This window comes from Lates calcarifer, linkage group LG3 (genome assembly GCF_001640805.2).
Source record: "Lates calcarifer isolate ASB-BC8 linkage group LG3, TLL_Latcal_v3, whole genome shotgun sequence".
Lineage (NCBI taxonomy): Eukaryota > Metazoa > Chordata > Actinopteri > Centropomidae > Lates > Lates calcarifer.
The window spans coordinates 1,373,010-1,386,977 of record NC_066835.1 but is presented as its reverse complement, the minus strand read 5'-3'; the positions used below and the strand labels follow the sequence as shown (position 1 = coordinate 1,386,977).

The following is a 13,968-nucleotide window of genomic DNA, read 5'->3' as shown; positions in this document are numbered from 1 at the left end:
GCTTTATTGATCCATGTATTCCTATAACCCTCAGCAGTGATGATTTTATTAACTTTTTGATGATAAAATTTTTACTATTAGAGCCAAAATTCATTGCATCCTGCCTTCAACCTGCACTGATATATGTCAAAACATAGGATCCATAGATTCAGCTACAAAACCTGACCTAGAATGTTTTTCTCCCATCGACCTCCACCAGCTCACTTCAAATATTTCATCATCTAAACCTTCAACCTGTATCTTAGACCCCATCCCAACTAGGCTGCTTAAGGAATCTCTGCCCTTAATTTGCAATTCTGTATTGGATATGTTAAATCTGTCCTTATTAACAGGTTATGTGCCACAATCGTATAAAGTAGCTGTAATCAAACCTCTTCTAAAAAACCCCACTCCTGATCCAGACATATTATCTTATTAAGTATAGACCTATATCTAACCTCCCCTTTATTCTTTCTAAGATCCTGGAGAAAGCAGTTGCAAAACAGTTGTGTGACTTTCTACAAGATAATAGTTTATTCGAGGATTTTCAGATTATGACCGTATTGTAGCAAAGAGACAACACAACACACACACAGTTACAATGAGGCTTCAGTTTGTACATGTTAACAACTCCTCCATGTACACAGAAGTTAGACACGGAGAAACACAAGGATCGGTGCTTGGGTCAATTCTATTCACTCTGTATATACTTCCCTTGGACAACATTATCAGGAATCACTCCATAAACTTCCACTGTTATGTAGATGATACACAACTTAACTCAATGAAGCCTAATGAAACCAATCTGTTAGCCAAACTTCAGGCATGGCCTTGGGACATTAAGACTTGGATGACAAGCAACTTTTTACTATTGAACTGAAGTTATTGTACTTGGTCCCGAACACCTCAGAAATACATTTTCTAATGACGTAGTTACATTAGATGGCATTGCCCTGGCCTCTAGCTCCACTGTAAAGAATCTTTGGAGTTATCTTTGACCAGGATATGTCCTTTTGCTTACACATAAAACAAACTTCTAGGACTGCCTTCTTTCACCTGCATAATATCACCAAAATCAGACATTTTCTGTCTCAAAAGGATGCAGAAAAACTAGTCCATGCATTTGTTACTTCCAGGCTGGACTACTGTCATTCATTATTATCAGACTGCCCCAACAAGTCTCTAAAGATTCTGCAGCTGATCCAAAATGCTGCAGCATGATTATTGACAGGAACTAGAAAAAGAGGCCATATTTCTCCTGTGTTAGCTTTTCTACATTGGTTCCTGGTCAAATCCAGAATAGAATTTAAAATCCTCCTCCTCACCTCCAAATCCCTTAATGGTCAGACACCATCATACCTCAAAGATCTCATAGTCTCCTACAATCCCACAAGGACATTGTGCTCCCAGAATGCTGGTTTACTGGTTGTTCCCAGAGTTTCCAGGAGTAGAATGGGAGGCAGAGCCATCAGCTATCAGGCTCCTCTACTGTGGAATCACCTCCCAGTTTGGGTCCAGGAGGCAGACACCCTCTGCACTTTTAAGAGTAGGCTTAAAACTTTTCTTTTTGATAAAGCTTAAAGTTCTTAGTTTGTTGCTCACCGTGGAATATGTCATGAAAGAACTGTTGTTTCCTATATTGGAGAGCATAAAAAATGAAAATTAATTTACAGTGTAAAGCCCCTGATTTTTTTTCAGCAGCAGATTTGCTCTGGGTTTACACAAACATCATTTGGAGAAATTGGATGGAATGAGGCTAAAAATATAATGTCATCTCAGCTCCCCAAGCTGACATATGATGACACTGATATTAACATTATGGTGAGCTGATTTCATTAATCCAAAGCAAGTTGCTCTGCATATGCACCGCAGCCTCATTCAGATGCACAAGAACACTCCCAACAGGGAGGGCTGGAAATGTGAGACAAGCCAGTGTCCACAGGAGTCCTTGGTTTGACTTTGAATTGGAATCAAATGTCAAAGAAGCAGGGTTTGAGATTTCAGCTCAGTAGAATGAGAAATAAACATGGTAAATTTGTTTTTTTTCTGTGTGCATAGCTTCACTGGGCAGGCAGTTGTACTCCAGGGGTAGTAACCATGAAAACCCCCATATTGTGCAATTTGCCAATTCAGTAACTCTGTGACGTGGAATCATTTGGCGCCAAGCATGTGATTGGTGTTAAGCAGCATGACAGGCAGGGGGAAGGATTCACCGGACCTGGAGGCTCTTGTCTCTGGGAAGGAATGCTGCTGTAGAGCTCTCATTGGTAGAGACCCGAAGATCCTGGGGGGTCGTGGAGAGTGCAGTGTGGGGTTTGGGTGTTGGGGGATGGGGAAAGGAGATGTAGGAAAGCACAGAGGAAAGATGAAAAACAAGCCTATGTGGTTCCTTCAACCTTGTTACAGCTAATATCCCATCAGCTGTAATTACCACTGCCACTTTGAATCATTTCTTTAAAGTTCTGTCAATGAAGGCATCACAGTCTTATTTCTACACCACAGTAGAGTATGTTACAGCCTTGGTTCAGCTCAAAATGTGTTTTTTAAATATTCCTACAGTCAGAAGAATAATAAAATACAGCAAAAATACACATGGACACACAAACAACTTGACAAGAACTTGACATAGTACATATATAAAACTAAACAAATGAGGATGAAATAGTCTTAATAATTCTAATAATGATAGTGCTGTCATGCAGTTGTGAATTAAATTAGTATTTTAGGGGAGATCTGTGTGTTTATGTGTATTGTATGATATGTGTTATGGCAGCCTCCCTGTGTGTGTTTTTTTTTGTGTTGGATTTGCTTCCCTGCAGGGGCGCGACGGGTTGCACTGGTCACACCTGTTTCATATCCACTCATCACTGCCGGATATCTACCCTGGTTCTCCAGCTACTAGCTGCCAGATCGTCTCAGTACCCCACGCGGTAACGTTCCGGCCGAACTACAGAGTCTACTCTGAATAGTCACTAGCGTTCACAGTGTTTTCCTTTGGAGAAAGAAATAATTGTTTTGTTGTTCTTCGCTTCTGCCTAGATCGACCAGCGCTGCCGTCAGCCTCCCGCCTCCGGATAAAGCTCGGTGGCCAGTCTTCCCGGTCTCCCCGCGGGTTGCCGCACCTTCCCGGAACATCGGCCCGGCACCCTGGGCCACCCGGACCTGCTCCCCATTCGTCCTCCGAGTCCAGTTCTCATCCCCTCCTTCCTTTCTATTAATAAACCTCGGGATCTCATCACTCCATCTGTGCCTTCGTTGTTGAGTCTGCTTTTTGGGGTTCTACCTATTGTTGCCGAAGCATGACCGTATGTGGGAGAGAAGAGAAAAACATAATTTAAAAAAAATGACTAAGGAACAATTCATTTGTAATAATAATGGAATAATGAAAAAAATCAATCAATCAATCAATCAATAAAGTGTTTAATAGTAATAATTTTGTCAGCTAGCTGTCAGCAACTCTGCACAAAACTTGCTGTTATAATTAGAAATTACTAGTACTGCTTCTAGTTTTATACTTACTTATACTACTTTTGCAATTGATACTTTAATTATCACTACTGTTATTACTACTACTGTATTATTGGTATCACCATACATACATTCTTCTGTCACTATTGTCTACCTCCCTCCCTCTACCCCTTCCCCACTCTCTCTCTCTTTCTCAACCCAACCAGTCGAGGCAGATGGCCGCCCACCCTGAGTCCGGTTCTGCTCGAAGTTTCTGCCTCTTAAAAGGAAGTTTTTCCTTACCATTGTCACCTAGTGCTTGCTCTTGGTGGGATTTGTTGGGTCTCTCTCTGTAAACACCATATTTTAAAGATTACGGTCTACACCTACTCTGTATGAAAAGTGCCTTGAGATGACTTTTGTTGTGATTCAGCGATATATAAATAAAATTGAATTTAATTAAATTCAATAGAAATCTTACACAGTGTCTGACCAGGCTGCAGTTAGCAGCAGCAGCTCCAGTGTGCCATTTCAGGAACACAACTGTGAGTGGGATATTTGGCAGTGCTCAGAGTCCACAACACAATATTGTATATAAAACAGAATATAATAGACTAGATGCAAAAAATGAAAAAAGTGGGAATGCAGTTTTTTTGATAGCATATGATACAAAAAAAAGTTAAACTGGGGCTGCGGGAGAACAGTTATGCTGTGAGTATGTGCCCCCTTACAGATTTCTTTTGTTTTTTTTTGTCACGTTTCAGATCATCAAAAAAATTTTAATATCAGACAAAGATAATCTGAGTAAATACAAAATGCAGTTTTAAAATCGTGATTTCATTTATTAAGGTAAAAAAGCTATCCAAACCAACCTGGCCCTATGTGAAAAAGTAATTGCCCCCAAAACCTAATAACTGGTTGTACCAAGCTTGGTGGCAACAAGTATAATCAAGCGTTTGTGATAACTGGCAATGAGTCTTTCACATCGCTGTGGAGGAATTTTTTCTTTGCAGAATTGTTTTAATTCAGCCACATTGGTGGGGTTTTGAGCATGAACGATCTGTTTAAGGTCATGCCACAGCATCTCAATTGGATTTAGGTCCAGGCTTTGACTAGGCCACTCCAAAACCTTCATTTAAAAAATTTTTTTTGAGCCATTCAGAGGACTTGCTGGTGTGCTTCAGATCATTGTCTTGCTGCATAACACAAGTGTGCTTGAGTTTAAGGTCACAAACTGATGGCCAGACATTCTCCTTCATGGTTCCATCAATTACGGCAAGTCATCCAGGTCCTGAAGCAGCAAAGCAGCCCCAGACCATCACACTACCGCCACCATGTTCTCTTTCTGAAATGCTGTGTTAGTTTTGCACCAGATGTAATGGGACGCATACCTTCCAAAAAGTTCCACTTTTGTCTTGTCAGTCCACAGAATATTTTCCCATAAGTCTTGGGGATATTAAAATTTGTTTGATGATCTGAAACATTTAAGTGTGACAAATGTGAAGAAATAAGTATCTGTAAGGGGGGAAATACTTTTTCACAGCACTGTAACCTGTAACTCCAGTTCATGCCATGCATAACAGATCAATGTAGTCTCCATCCAATCGGGTGGAAACATACCTGATTAATGAGCACTGAGCTGGGCAAGGCGCTCAGTAGCACTAAGCAGCAAATTAGCTACAGAGCTGAAAGTATCTCTGACAAATGACTGCACAATGATGGTAGAGGAGGACCAGAGATGTTCCCCACCATTACATGCTTAGGAGGCAGACACCCTCTGCACTTTTAAGAGTAGGATTAAAACTTTCCTTTTTGATAAAGCTTATAGTTGATATTGGCTCAGGCTTGCTTGAACCATCCCTTAGTTATGCTGCTAGAGGCCTAGACTGCCAGGGGATTTTCCATGATGCACTGAGCTTCTCTCTCTCTCTCTCTCTCTCTCTCAGTATGGATTCACATCCCATAAATACATGTTACTAACTTGATATCTTCCCTTTCCTGTAGTTTTGTGCTCTTTTGTCTCTATCTCTCCTGTCACTTTCTGCAGGTATTTCTGCCTCCGGAGCTGTAGAGTCTGATCTGTGAAGACAAGCCTCCTGCTGCTCCTACAACCCACTCAGTACCTGCTGTTATAGTAGTACTGCTGTTTGTACTGCTTCTAGTATTACTGCTACTATGCATTTACGACTTACACGCTTTGTGATTGATACCACTTGACATTTTACATGGTATCTGCATTACGCTATGTTGTACTCCTGTCACTATTTTCTACCCCCCCCCCCATCTTTCTCAACCCAACCGGTTGAGGCACATGACTGCCCATCTTGAGTCTGGTTCTGCTCGAGGTTTCTGGCTCTTAAAAGGTTTTTCCTTGCCATTGTCACCTAGTGCTGCCTAGTGCTCTCTCTGCAATTTTAATAATCTAACGAATATGGTCTAGTCCTGCTCTATATGAAAAGTGGCTTGAGATAACTTCTGTTGTGATTCAGAGCTACATAAATAAAACTAAACCTGAATTGAATTGAATTAAACGAGAAAGAAAAAGCTCAAAGTGTAAAAACAAGAAAAGTGTAATCCTCCCAACAGTTTGACCGTGCTCAGGAAATTCAACCTGGTCTCGTGGCAGTTTGTGAAATAGTCACGATATGTAATTACTGATTTGTGCCTCTCAGCACAACTTTCAAACTAATGTATCTCAATTGGAAATATCTTTCATGCTTGCACCACATATTTTTAGATTCTATTGCTGTTGTCTCTCTTATGTTTCTGTGATTTATATCAGTTTTGTTTTCTGAGAAATACAATTTTCCAGCGGTTCTTTTTTTGTTTTGCTATGGACATCCAATGAGCGTGGTCCTCAATGAATGAATGAATAAAGGAATGAATGTTAAATCTAATAGTGAATACAGTACAGTACCCATGAGCCTCATCAACTGTTAATGTAGTGACTATGGTAGTGACACTCTGTCCAATCAATCCACTGTCTAAGTAAGTTGTATGTCTAGTAATAGCCTGCATGTTTTGCTTAGATGTTGTGTTTCTTTGCTATTAGTTGTCTACAAATTAGGGAGGTTATTTAAAACCTAACCAATGGTTTTCGCCAGCATAATTTTAAAAAAAAAAAACCTGTGCGATTAGGTTTGTTAGCTGGATAGCTAATGTTCAATATAAGCTAACACTAGCTTGAGTTATATCATTTGTAGGGTAGCCTGAAGCATTGCCGTAGGTCTTAATCATGCCTTCAAAGATTTGTATGTAAATCACAGCTTCTCTGTTGTTTTGGTTTACCCATAGAGTACTGGATTATTAATAATGATATTACTAGGCCTTCTGTACAGAGCTTTAAATCTGGGCTCAAGAACCGCCTTTTTACTGTGCCACATGAAATAGAAAGACATTAATTATTTTTCATTTATCTTAAGAATATATTACAAAATGTGAAATCACAATTCCTTTATTTCACTACACATTTAAACTTTTTAGTATAAGTATAAACATATCTAGCCTACACCACATAACTAACTTGATCTGCTCTCCCTGCAGATCCTGTCCAACCAGTCTACTTCTACTGCTCTACTATTCTTTAAAGCCCAAAGACACTTTTAAGAACCGACTTCGACCTACCTCTCTCTTATTTCTTGTGTCTCTCTCTCTCTCGACCCCGACATGGATGCAGCTGCTGCAGCTCCAGCAGCCACCACAGCCCCAACTACAACACCACCTCAGCCCGAACAACGACCACAGGTCCCAGCAGGGGGACGGGACCTCCCAGTTAGTTTACAAACCATGGACATTCAACAACATGAAGGAAGCCGCTTCTTAGCTCCCCTTAGTCGAAAACGGGGGAGCAGAATATGTGAACAGCTCCTGATTTTTTGCCAACAGTTCAGACCTACAACTACTGAACTGCGACATCTACTCATGACTCAGATGGGTGTAACCAAACAACATGTTTTGGCTGAATCACTCCCCTCAAATTACTCTGCACAGGCAGCAGAGTTAGTTGCATTGGCAGAAGCATGTAAATAAAAAAACTGACTTTTCAATGCTTTACCATTTTCTAACCCACCACTAATACTCACAGCTAATTTGCAGGAATTGCAGGCCAGAAACACCCAGGAAGAGAGACTTGCTTGGAAGAAAGCAGGCTGCTCTTTCACTGACAAAGTCAAAGGAAACCTTGTTTACCCAAATACCTGTTCCATCATTATGTTAAGTTGACACATGGCAAGAACCATGTGCCGGTGGAACGGGGCCCTACCAGATTCTCCTCACCACGGAAACGGCTGTGAAGATTGTGGAAAGGGCAACCTGGATCCACACCAGCCACTGCAAACGAGTCCCTGAGCCCAGAGAGAACACCTTATCAAGCATGCTTTAGCATTAGTAAGTGAGCCAACACCTTCCCCCGCCTTGTGTTTGTGAGGGAGAGAGGGGTGTGGATTGGGGTCACACAGCCACACGTTTGTCAAACTCACAAAGAGGCAGCACACTGATTACAGGGGTGGGTTTAGGTCACACTGCTGATGCAATGACACTAACGACTATCCAGTGGTGCTGGAGGGGTGGCAGATGCAGAGGAATGAAGAGCACATTCCTGCTTGCTGTCATCACCGTCCTGCCACTGCACCTGTCTGAAGTTACACCTCAGTCAGCCCAAGAACAGGGTCACAGCAATTCTAGCAGCAGCCACACTGAGAAACCATCATGCAGACTGAAGAGGGAACTGTTACCTGAGTTCATTCAGAACCCAACAAAGCCTGAAGAAAACTCATGGTATACAGTGGTCATGGCTGCAGACCAGGAAAATTACCAACGAGAGCTGCTACGTCTGCACACAACTTCCTCTCGGGGTTGGTGCTTCGATACCTGTGACACCATGCCCACTGAATGTTTCAGAAGTCCTAGGGGTAATGATAGCTTTCACCCGGAGTGCTCCCTATGCAGAGAGAGTTGTGGGAGACCTGACTGAGAACTTGAAGAAGTGCAACATCAGCATTGTGAACTACAGAAGTTCAACTGCTAAATTCTGGAACATAATACTTGTAACACAACAGGGAGTCCACCAATCTGTTATGACAACGAAACCCCACTGCTCAACAAGAGAAAAATAAGACACTGAAAGAACTCCATGTTGTTTCACAACTTAATGATTTGCTGCATGAAGAGAGAAGCCAAGACTCTGACTTCAACCACCGAGGGAGGATGGGAAAGTGACACTAATGAAACTATGTTTGTGTTCTTGGTAGTTATTGCCATTTTGATTTGTTGTGCTGTTCCATGCATTAAAACTTTGCTTCTGCATTTAGAAACTCTGTGGGACAATTCCTGGACCTGTCTCAGAGTGACCTCTCTCATGGGTTTCTGGACTGGGTCCCATCATTTTAGTTTGATGACACTGAAATTGTTTGAAAGAAATAATGCTGCATTTAATGAGAAAAGAAAATCAACTCTGATTTACTGTGTTTTTTATAATGATTTGCGCTAATGATCAGAATAAAAGAGAATGTTGTGATTTGATATTCTGCAATAGTAATTTTCATACTAATTTTGAATAATTTGCATACAAAAATTTCCTCAATGCTATTTTTAATCAACTTGATAATGTACTCTTGTTTGAATCATCCCAATTGAATCTTAAGGTTAATGAATAATAGTGATTTGAGTAATGGTAATTAGTGAGCATAGAATGCTCAAAGGGGGAAATTGTATTGGAAATTCTCATATGATTCATGATAATTGTGATTTAGTAATAATTAAGGTACAATTGTGCCTTGTGAAATATATGCTAAGTACTTTTCCACATGTCAGTAAGCTGACAGGGCACCTTGCCCCATCAAGGACAGGGGCTGATACAGGGCTGCATAGCTGTGTAATCTCTGACGCCTTTCTCTCAGAGCTACACTGTTGTGTAGTCTCCAGAAGATGTTTTCCTTTTCGTCTTCAGACGTTGTTTCTTTTGCATTTAGCCTGTAATCTATTGTACTCAGTACTTATTGTGCGTCTCATGCTTGAGGGGTGCAGTGGGTTTGTTTGCAAACGTAAAAATGAAACCTACAGAAAGACAACCATTGACTCTGTGCTTTATTGAGCAGAAGATTCCCATAACACCATTTATAGACAATGTCAACAAGTGGTTTTCTTTCTTTTTGCCAGCTTGTATTTTGTCAATTGTGAGGCCAAACCACTTCTGTGAAGGTCCAAACTTCACTGTGTCACCAGATTTTATTGTAGATATGATCTTTTCTGACATCAGTGTGCTGTGGTATAATGCCAACAATTATAGTAGTGTCAAAACCCATGCTATAGCACATGGTATTGTCAATAACCAAAACAAAGACTTCTCCGCTCTAAATACTGAGGAAAGGACCTTCAGTGCTTCCTATTTTATCTCCTTTCACATGGGATATGAGAGGAAAGGAAAGGAAATGAGATAATGCTGTCCCACAATTCCTTGCGGCATAGCATTCATAGTTTTACTGTGACAGATCCATTAATGATGGTTGTCTTTTCCTGAGTCCTTGTCATTTCACTTTCACATCTTTCCTTGACATTGATGAGTTTTCCATTGAGGTGAAGGAAAAGAGATTAGAGAAGTTTTTTTTTTTTTTTTACTTTTCGACCATAGCCCAATTGATATTTCCCATACATTTGATAAAAACTTGTGATCATTGTACCTTTGACTCTGTCATAATGTTGGCCTGTATCTGTTATGACCTCAAAATTCCTCAGTATCACTAAGAATTGCTGTGCATCCCAATTTTGCTGTAGTAAATAATATAGGACTGTGATGTGTGAAGGTGAATTACGGGTGTTACTACTGACATAAAAACCATACATTAAATGATACTGATTGCTAAATTGTACATTTACATCTGATGATCTGATGATACAGACAGCATACATAAATAAAATCAGTGAAAAATTACTAATTTAACTTCATACTCTTATCATCATATTGGTAAAAAGGTATTTTTTGCCCTTGCAGTGGCATGCTCACTTTATTACAGATTTGATCAATGAATTTATTTTCTACATTACCTGGACAGTTTAATGTCATATCAAGTTGTACATATCAAGATAATGGCATCATCCTTGATGGATACTGTGTTGTAGTTCCTTGTACAACCAGCCACCCAGCCCTCTTGCTGCTTCATTGTTGGGCCTCAGCCCATTCAAAATGGAGGATGAGACCAAATCTCTCCTTTTGTTCTACAGACAAATGAGAGCCATTGAATTCAGTCTCCCAGAGTCCTTCACCTTTTCACACCTAAGTGTGAAAACTCCAACTCCAGCTATAATTGGTCACTGCATGGTCAAGATCCTTCATGTCACCAGGCCATACAAAAAGGAGAAGCACTGTTCTCAGTATTCGCTCTCTTATCAGTCTCTTCTCATTCTTACTTGTCTTTTCAGCTGAACTTCTCACAAAAGGAGTTGTGCTCTTCTCAGTTTAGCTCCCTGACCTCCATGAGGCCTTCCTGAAGCACAGGCCTACACTGGCTGAAAATACCAAAGGATTTAAGATCAATCACTAGCAGGTACAACACAAGGTCTGTCCAGCTGAGTTCACCAACAAAAGGAGCCACGGCGTTAGTATCAAGGAGAACAAAGGAACTGATCTCCTCAATAACACTGAAACCACAAAGCCAGGACAACTGCTGTTTACTGGGCCTTAACGACAACAGCAGGACTTTTCAGAGCAGCACACCAAAGGCATCTTAATTTTCCCTTGGATTTGGTAATGTTACTAGGCCTAGTTTACATTATTAACACAGCTTGGCTAAGCATATGAGTTTGAATTCAATGTATTGCTTGAGCACTGTTGTTCTGTCAGTTTACAATCAGGTTACTGGTTGTTAGCATTTTTACACATGTAGGTACATCTCATTGTCTTGCATGCAAGTTGGTTACCTCTATTAATACATTACTCTATGTGTAAACCAAAACAACAGAGAGAAAATGACAACATCTAGTAAAGCTCACATTTACATACAAATCTTTGAAGGTGTGATTAAGACCTATGGTAATGCTATAGGCTACCCTTCAGATGATATAACTCAAGCTAGTGTTAGCTTATGTTGAACATTAGCTATCCAGCCAGCAAGCCTCAAGTTTTCATTTTTTATAATGGCAAAACCATTGGTCAGGCTTAAAAAACCTCCCTAATTTGTAGACGACTAATTGCAAAGAAACACAACATTTAAGCAAAACATGCAGGCTATTATTAGCCATACAGCTTACCTAGACAGGTAGGTTGTGAGCGGAAAGAGCGTAACACTGTACACTATATCACTATATTGATATCTTCATCAATCATTGCTCATTGGACGTCCATAGGAAAAAAAACAAAAAACAAAAAAAGGACCTGCTGGAAGGCTGCATTTCTCAGAAAACAAAACTAATCTAAACTAAAATCTAAATATGTAAACATACATTAATAAACATGATATACAGTTAAAAAATAGCAAACAAAGAAGTGAAAACAATACAGTGTCCATGCTGTGCAGTCCCAAGTGACAGAAAAAAGTGGTCTAGCAGAATATTTCCAATTGAAATACATTAGTTTGAAAGTCATGCTGACAGGCATGAAAAAATTGAAAATTCATGTGTGTGGGCATGAATCAATAGATTTCATTTCATGACTATTTCATGAAGTACTACAAGAACAGGTTGGCTCATTAAAGCTTTATGGTTCTTATATACAGGTGAAGTTTTAGCCTGATGGCGGCTAAAACCTTTTTTACAATAACCAAACATTTTAAAATGTTGAGAAGGTCTGCAGAATTAATGTCACTCTTCACTTGCTTCACTATAAAACATATGTTTAACCAAAACAGAAACTTAAACTGTATAACACAACAACATAACATAATAATCAGAATCTCAACACACCCCAAGTTGGTGTAGAGCTGTAGTCCCCCTGATGTTCTAAATGCTGTATCAGGGTTTTTTCACCAATGACAAGACATAAACACTGAATGTTTGATAAGTAAAATGTGTGCACACATTTAGAAATCCACAGATGAGTCTGGAGGGAAATCCTCTGCTGTAAGGCTGGGTGAGGTGTACAGATAGTTAGGCCCAGCTATTACACAAAGACTTAGTCATTGTTTGCGTGGTTGCAGTTAAATCCTTTTTCTGGGGTGTACTGGCAGACAGCCTGAAGTGGGACTTTCTGGAGCTCAGAAAAGCCCCCCCCCCCAATCTGGTTACCCGCTTTGTGCCAATGAAGTGGACAACAATGGAGAGTGGGGGTGAGGCTAAAGACTGGATGCAATCTTGGCCTCTGCCTGACTGAACTCATTTCAGGGATGATTTGCTCTGACTGATATAAGCTGTGTGGATTACTGTCGAGTCTCTTTGTTCCTGATTGGGGAAGGGGTCAAAACAAGCTCCTGAGAGCTTAGCAGTTATACGTTACATGCCCTCTGACAGATTTTAATTTGAGCAGCAGTGCTGTTGCTCATATCTGTGCCCTGCATGCTATCTCTGACTTCAGAGTCCTCAGAGTCCTCTGAAGTCAGAGCCATGCGATAAATCTGCTCTCAGGTTTATTCTCAGCAGACAAATGAGATGAGCTATTTCACAAGATCCTCGTGTATGTGTTATGCCTGTTTTTCTCTTGTGACAAGCATTAACTGGCCTATTCATTGTGTACATGTCACTTTGTATTTTACTGTAAATCTAATCTCTGTCTGTCAGTCTGTGTGGGGAAAAGATTCAGTGTTTTTGTTTTCCACAACTTCTCAATGCAATAAGTCTTTTCTCAGTGGTAAACATTTAATTACATTACTGTTTTGTTGAGTGTGGATCCTCATTGCCACCTTGTTCCTCCAACCTGCTCCCTACGATAACATTTGCATATTTAGATTGGATGTGCTTGGTTTGGTCCATCCGTGCTCCCCCTCCCCCCACCACGGCATACACCTGCTGCCTGATTGATTGTTCTTTCACTAGAGAAGAGCTCATGGACATCAGGGACACTACCCCTGCAGATTTATTACCTACTTTCATAGCTACACCTGTGGAATTACTGGACATTCTGGTCAAAGTTGCCCTTACCTTTGCACACACCGTGAAATGCTGGAGGAGAGGGAAACCGTTACCTGGAATATTTCTCTCCAACGTGGGGTCACTCAGCAACAAAGTAGATGAACTCTAGCTGCTGGTGGGGAAAAACAGAGACTTTTCTTCAACTTCCGTTTTGTGCTTCACTGAAACTTGGCTGTGTGGATTGATACCGGACTCTGCGCTGCAGCTAGCAGGCTTTCAACTCTTAGGAGTGGATCGCGACGCAGTACTTTCAGGCAAGACGAAAGGTGGAGCAATTTCTTTTTACACTAACAGTGGCTGGTGTACTGATGTGACAGTGATTCCAACAACACTGTCTGCGGAGTCTTTTTTCATAAACTGTAAACCCTTCTACTCCCCCCATGAGTTTGTTTCATTCATACTGGTCGGTGTTTATATCCCACCGCAGGCCAACGTTCAGGACCAGAAAGGAGAACATTCTGGATCACTGTTACGCCAATGCAGTCA

General features: G+C 40.7%; 1 long non-coding RNA gene across 1 annotated transcript; it reads right to left on the bottom strand.

The window, feature by feature from the left end:
• Positions 1-2,215: 2,215 nt before the first annotated feature.
• LOC108896351 (uncharacterized) lies at positions 2,216-7,932 on the bottom strand. Its single transcript, XR_001963106.2, has 2 exons — positions 7,051-7,932; positions 2,216-3,262 (listed from the first exon to the last, which is right to left on the bottom strand). It is a non-coding gene; the product is annotated as an uncharacterized LOC108896351 (long non-coding RNA).
• Positions 7,933-13,968: the final 6,036 nt, after the last annotated feature.